We start from the raw sequence: 6197 nt of genomic DNA, 5'->3' as shown, positions 1-6197 counted from the left end.
AATTCTGTGATTCAACCAATACAGTTTTTGCTTAGCAACAGTCAATTGACCTTGCTTAAATTTCTCCCTCTTCTCACTCCCTTATATATTCTTCCTTTTCCCTTTCTCCCCCACTTCTAATACTTATTTCTCCCTATATTTTTATATACTGTGTTCTCTACACATTCTGATCGCATCTTCCATATATGCCAGCATGTGCATCCTTGCTACTAGGGGCCTTATTTTCCATGAAAATGTGAGGGGGGCGAACCAACATTTGCTGCATCTTAAAAGGAGCATGTTGGTATTGCTTATGGTGCCTTTCCCGGACCCTATCACATTACTAAAATTTTATGCTAATTAAATTTTATATATTCAAATGAAGTTCAGTTATAAAAAAAAGCTTTAAAAGAATTTATTATATCAAATAAACAAAATATAAAACAAAGGCTCTTAAATAAAAAATATTAAGTAAAATTATTGTCTTTTAGTATTTTCCAAATGTTTTATATATCTTGCCGTCAGTAAATAATTTAGCAACTTTTTCACAACTAATTTTTTTCTAAACATGGCATATTAGAATATAATTCAACCTTTGCTGAGTCACGGTCGAGCGCAGCCAAGTTTTGAGTCTCCCCAGAGCGCTAAAAGATCTTTCAGCTTCACAAGAACTGGTTGGAAACACTAAAAATAGCCTGAGCAATCGCTCAACATTTGGAAACATGCGATGAACTTCTGGCTGCTGTTCACCAAATATTTTACGATGATCCTCGAGAGATGATCCACTATGATGATTTCTATAAAAAAAAGTATTTCGTTCCTTAAGGAAAATTCATCAAGCTTTGAATACTGATCATTTCAGCACAAAAATTTCCATTGAGTAAAATATTGCTCAGTTTTTCCCAATCTGCTAAATCATGTGAAAAAAAAAATCTTTCAAATTTGCTATTGCAGTATCCACTACTTGCAAATACTGCACCCTGCAATGATCCAAAACAGTGCAGTGTTGATATTTTAACGCATTTCCTTCCTGGTATCTTTTAGCAATTTTTCGTTGTCTGGATAGCTCCAAAGAAGAAATATTGAGTTGATAATTCATTTTTTCTACTGTATTGAACAGCTCCTGAAATTTTTCTTCCCTGCGTAGATTTTTTTTTAGCTCATCCTGCACTAGTTTGACACTACGCAACATTCCACCTAGACTGACGGTGATACTTTGAAAAGATTTGTTCAATCCTCAAAGGAGTTGAAGTAACGGAACTACAACGTGCAATGCAAGAACATATTGGCCCGTAGAGAGACACGTAAGAATGCCATTAGCTCTGGATACAATGTTGGTGCCAAACACATTTGATGACTCTTGTAAAGAAATGAGGACATCTGGATAATTTCAAGAACGGCTTTGACTGCAGGAAGTCGTGTTAGCTATCGAGTAGGGCACACAGGTTTTAAGGAGCGTGGTAACGATACTTCATTTTCTTCATTATCTTTATATATAAAACTGAACTTGTGTGAGAGTCTGTCTACTCCGATTTAAATTCCTAACTACTCCCACATTTTGCGGTGCAGTTTAACCAAAAGCGGGTATATTATAGTCGTCATTCATATCGAGCCCTTCTGGGTACTAGCGCGCGTCTACGATGAGTCTACGATTTTAAAAAAATTATCATCATTTTTCCGCATTTTTAATGCATTTTTTGCTCGGTTTATATAAGGGAAGTAATTCTCTAAAAATGCTTTTATAGTTACTTCCCTTACAAACCCGAGCAACGCCGGGCGATACTGCTAGTATTGTAATAAATATGCGTGCTTAAATTTCTCTGATGTACTATATAGTTTCCCCAATTCATTCACGTAATCGAGAACATTTTTGATAAATGAAGCTTGTTGAATGGACTTAGCTATAAGTTGAGGAACATGAGCACAGCAGTGCACGTATTGGACCAGAGGCCGAGTCTTCTTTATTTCTGCTTGACAACCACGATGTTTACCTGCCATATTAGCCGCACCAATCTGATGGTCGAAAAAGCTATTTTTAAATTCTATATTTCACTGTTAGCTGTTGCAATATATATGAAAACTAGAGGTGTTTTTATGTATTTTTTTCTTACACAAACATAACACGGCCTCGCTCGGTTGGGACTACATGTGTGTTACTTTGACATCATTCCATAAAAGCTGGTTTGACCCTATGGACCCAATCAACCGAAAGTCTGGTTTTCCCGGAATTTTTGAGGATGGCCGGGTCTAGGTATCCGGTGATGCTCGAGGGACGCCTCCCCCCCAAGTCTCACCTGTGCCTAGAAACCGGCCACATCAAGAGAAACTGCCCCTAAAATAGGGTCCTGGGGCAGTTAATAGAGGCATCACTCCCTGCTCCCTCATTGGCGGGAGAGAAGGAGGAGGATGTCGAGGAGGTGGAAACCTCCTCGAAAAAACGAAAGCGAAAGGTGGGCAACCATTGTTGCTCACCGAAGGACCCGGGGGCTGCGGGATGAAGGGAGAACCTGCTGGACACAGCAAAGGAACACCACTCTCCCACGGTCCAAGGGAAAAAGAAAAGGAAAAGGAAAAGGGACATTGTGACACGCTGCCGGCAATGTCCCGATGCTTCTTCGGCGGATGAGCCGCTGGGGGAGGAATTTGTAGTCCTCTTCCATAAGGGAGGGACCTTACAAAATTCGATTAGGAAAATTGTTAAGGAAGGGTCGGTAGGAGGGGCTTCTGTCCTGCATGGAGGACCCAGAGTGGCCTTCGCAAGTGAATGCGGAGGTCATATGGGATAACGGTCTGTGCAGGATAATGACTTCCTTCCCAGCGGACTCCTTTAGATATATGGCCAAGTGGTCCGGCTTGGAACCGACTAGATGCTTCAATGAAGCGAGGAGCCTGGCCGGACAGAAAAATTGAAATATGGGACAATTGTGTAAGAGGTGTATTACCTCAAAAAGACTCTGTAAAATGTAAAAAGTTAGAGGATTATTGCCTCGTGTATGTGTTTTTAATTCTGAACTATGAGGATGGAAGCACTCCGTCGGTTACGACGACGAGGGTTCCGGTTGATCCGAATCAACGGAACAGCCTGCTCGTGAAATTAACGTGTAAGTGGCTGAGCACTCCACAGACACGTGTACCCTTAACGTAGTTCTCGGGGGATATTCAGCGTGACACAGAGAGTGACAAGGCCGGCCCTTTGAAATACAGGTACAAGAGAAACAGGAAGTAAGAGTGAGAGAAAGTTGTGGCGAAAGAGTACAGCAGGGATCACCATCATCCCTGTCGGAGCCTCGTGGAGCTTTTTAGGTGTTTTCGCTCAATAAACACTCACAACGCCCGGTCTGGGAATCGAAACCGCGATCCTACGACCGCGAGTCCGCTGCCCTAACCACTGGGCCATTGCGCCTCCACGTCTGAACTATGTGAGAGGTTTTTCGCCTCATTGTGTGTTTAAAAAAGAAAAAAAGAACAATGTTTTAGAGAAGCGAAAGTCGGCGGGCGCTTTTCTTCTTCTCCCATCCTTATCATCCTTGTATCATTGTCATTCATCCCATTAATGTCTGTGTCCAGCCCGCAAGCTTCTCTCTGTGTGCTGCCCTTGTGGTAAATCTAATAAAATAAAGAAGCTTGCTTCCACTGCGCATGTGCGAATTATTGTGGTGTTTGGCACCAAAGCGGTGAGACATGCTTTGGAAGCCGTCTCGAATTGAAAAATTTTGAAGCTCCTTTGCAAGGTAAGATTCTATTTTTTTTTTTGGTGGGGGTCCAGTGGGAATTTTTGTTGAGAATTGGTTTTTGTACAAAGTCCTACTGGATTCAGAATTCTGGTTCTGCTTGCATCGAGAGAATATTTTTTTCTCGCTGAATTGTGAGAATTTTTGTTTAGGGGCGTATTCGTCTTCGGTTTATGTTGAGTGAATATTTTTCTCACTTAATTATTGCTTGGAGGAATATTTTCTCACTTAATTGTTGCTTGAAGGAGTATTGTGCCTTTTGAAGAATTTTAAAATAATTGTGAGAACTGCTGTTTGGGGCAGTGTTTTTGCCTCCGAAGCTTGAACAATTTGTATATCAATTTTTGTGGAAGTTGTGTTCCAGTTGTGGCGTTCCGGGTTCAACCTAAGCCGGGAGTACCGAATGGCTGGAAGATTTTTTTTTTTTGCTGTGTTTCTGAACTATTGACTTTCTTTCTTCTAAACTTTATTTGACTTTCTCCTTTTTGTTTATTGTGACTTTCTTTTGATTTCATTTTTCTTCTCTCTTTTTAAGTTTTATTTTGAACATATTTTCAAAAAAAAAGGGGGGGGGGGGCAATGAAAAAAAAAACAAAGTTTTGGAGAGGGAGATTATACTGCCCAAAAAGTTGAAAGACCGTGAAGTTGGGACGATGGTGTTGAGAACCTACTCCAAGTCATGCTACACCATCGCCCTATTCGAAAAGATGGCAATTGAAAAGGAGTTGGCAGAGTATTTGCCAAAAATTAAATTCATTTCCAGGGGTGTCAAATACGCAACGGTGTGGTTGCTATTTGAAGGTCCCCCCCACCACCAGGTGTCATCGGTGCCTGGAGTCAGGCTATATAAAGAAAAACTGTCCCCAGGAACAAAATAAGGTCCCGGAGCAGTTGAGTGAGACCTCTGTAGAAGAGGGAATGAAGGCGGCCGAGGAGGCGGAGGACTCCTCAAACAGGGGCCGAAAGAGGAAGAAGGTGAGCACCCATTGTTGCTCACCGAAGGATCCTAGAGATGAGGAGGGGAAGACGAATCTCTTGGTCACGGAGGAGACGCACCCTTCCTCAGTTGAAAAGAAAAAAAAAGAGGAAGAGAAACGGAACATTGCCGGCAGTCGGTGCCTTAATACTGGAATATCCTGGAACTACGTCGGTTGGGGTTGTGCCACCGGCAGGAGAAGAAACACCGTTGGCGGGTACTGTGCCGCCAACGGAAGAATTGGATATCCCGCCCCCGGAGGAAGACGAATTATTGATCTTCTTCTATAGAGGCGGAGAGGTTGAAAAGGTGGTGGAAAAGCACCATAAGGGAGCACCTTTAGCCTTCACACAGGATCCCGAATGGCCTCCACAGATAGCTGTGGAGACCATAACATTTGACGAGACGTTTAGGCTTGAAGGGGCTCGATGAGGAATATCGCTTGTTCCCGGGCAACGCTGACACGGAACTCGATTCGATCTTGAAAGAGGCGTGGAGGATGGAGGAGGATGCGGGCACAAGTTATGTTGAGGGTGAGTTATAAATCGTGGCACTGTGTGACACAAACATTTGATAATAGGCACTTCGCCTTCTTTCTGAACTCCCGGCTGTCAACGTGGTCTGCTCTGCAGGCGGCTAGATATTTGACTGGGGTCCCCGGAAAGAGGAGGTAGGGAAAAGTGATAATGTATTTTTGATGTTTGATTGACGTTTTGATTTTTATGTAAGTGTAAGGCCTCCATGGCTAATTTGATAAAATAAAGAAGCTTGCTTCCCAGAGGGAGGAGCCCATGCCCTGGACAGAGGACGAGGAGTGGCCTTCGCAGGGGACTACGAAGATCATATCGGATGTCGCTATGGTCAGGGTAATGAACACCTTCTCAAAGGACATGTTTAGATACGCCTTCTGGGGCCCCGACCTAGAGCTGGTGCATTGCCTGAGGGAAGCGTAAGCCAGGTCTGGGAGGAGGGGCTTTGTGTATTGTATTTATATACATGTAATTATTGAACTATGTTGTTTGTTAAGTCCAAAAGTTGTAAGAGGTTTAATACCTCGTTTTGTGTTTGGTTTTAAAGAACAATGTTTTAGAGAAGCAGGAGTCGGCAGGCGCTTTTTGTCTTCTCCCATCCTTATCATCTTTCTTTCATTATCATTCATTTCATTAATGTCCTTGTCCAGCCTGCAATGCTACTTTACTGTATGTACTGCCTTTATGGCAAATGTAATGAAATAAAGAAGCCTGCTTCCCAACCACATGGTTCTGTATTCAGTCCCACTGCGTGGCACCTTGGTCAAGTGTCTTCTACTATAGCCTCGGGCCGACGAAAGCTTTGTGAGTGGATTTGGTAGACCTGGGGCTGCGGCCATGCTCGGTCACTGCCAGTATAATCACCTTTTAATTGCTCAACTCTGCCCTTCTTTGTCTTTCCTCCCTTGGTTCATGTACATTGTTTTGTCTTGGTATAAAAGATGGGCTACAGCAAATATTCTGCTCAATACCACAGATTTG

The sequence above is a fragment of the Octopus sinensis genome, linkage group LG25 (assembly GCF_006345805.1).
Source record: "Octopus sinensis linkage group LG25, ASM634580v1, whole genome shotgun sequence".
Classification (NCBI taxonomy): domain Eukaryota; kingdom Metazoa; phylum Mollusca; class Cephalopoda; order Octopoda; family Octopodidae; genus Octopus; species Octopus sinensis.
This window is presented reverse-complemented; position numbering follows the sequence as displayed.